This window comes from Sinocyclocheilus rhinocerous, unplaced genomic scaffold (assembly GCF_001515625.1).
Source record: "Sinocyclocheilus rhinocerous isolate Xijiao unplaced genomic scaffold, SAMN03320098_v1.1 scaffold234, whole genome shotgun sequence".
Lineage (NCBI taxonomy): Eukaryota > Metazoa > Chordata > Actinopteri > Cypriniformes > Cyprinidae > Sinocyclocheilus > Sinocyclocheilus rhinocerous.
The window spans coordinates 574,116-575,386 of NW_015644337.1; positions in this window are offsets into that span (position 1 = coordinate 574,116).

The following is a 1,271-nucleotide window of genomic DNA, read 5'->3' on the forward strand; positions in this document are numbered from 1 at the left end:
CTTGTTTACCATATTCTTCATTCTTTCAAGCAGACATATTTATTTTCTATAAATACATTTAGATTCATCTTTAGGGCTACTGAAGTTTTTCAGTCAAGTCTTTCTTTTGTTGCTTGATTAACATCAACGACTCGGACAATAGCAACTAAATTAGGCTGCTATCCCTTTAAAACCATTTTGTGTGTAATTCTCCGTTCATGCGACGCGAAAGAGTACTCGGGCGCTGTGAGACGCGCTTTCCGTGTGTGTATGCTACAGTGTCTGCGCTCAGAAAACCGGACCGAATTGAGCTCTCTCTTGCGTCAACAGATTTATCCATATGTCTGGTCTTCTCTTACTCCCACATATTGACATTTTTTAACGTTTTATGCGACGTGCAGCAAGTGTATGTTCGTTATCATCTCGTTGTCGTCTGTGAAAAAAATGTAATTGACGAAAATTATGACGAAAATTATTCGTCAACGAAATTAACACACCCTCGAAGCATCCTAGGTGTATATGAGGTGTATCATCTTTCAGATGAATCCAGTTGGAGTTATATTAAAAATTGTCCTGGCTAATGGCTATTCCAAGCTCTATCACTGCAGTCAGCGGGTGTTGCAGTTGAACAGTCCACAAGTCGGGGACAAGCTCCGGGGGGTGAATAAAGGCCTTCTGTAGTGAATCCATGTGTTTTTGTAAGAAAAATATCCATATTTCAAACGTAATAAACACTTTTATATCACTTCCGCCAACTGTCATATGCGGAAGCCGTACCGGCGGATGACCTAGCACGTCGGCGTTGAACAAATTTAGATCAGTGGTGTGCACGGGGTGGGGGTAGTGGGCGGGTGAATGGGGGAGTGGGGCTTGAGCCCCTGCCCCTTTAATCGCCGACGCTAAAGTGCCCTTTAAAGTGCCCCTCCCCCCAACTTGTTTGTTTATTTTGCTATCCTCACTTACATACATGAACACTTTTATATCACTTCCGCCAACTGTCATATGCGGAAGCCGTACCGGCGGATGACCTAGCACGTCGGCGTTGCGTGATTAGTGACGAACACGGAGAGACAACAAAACAAAACGCCGGTCACGAATTAGAAGTACAAACCAAAGATTTGCAAAGAAAAATGTCGGAGGATTTCGATATAAACCAAGAGGAGACTGGTTTTCCTTTGCTAAAGTAAGGAAACTTTGCTTCCTTTGCTCCTATAAACAAACTCGTGAGACTAGCATATCTCAGAGGCGCGCGCGCTGCGCATACGTGCTGCGTCATCCGCCGGAACGGCTTC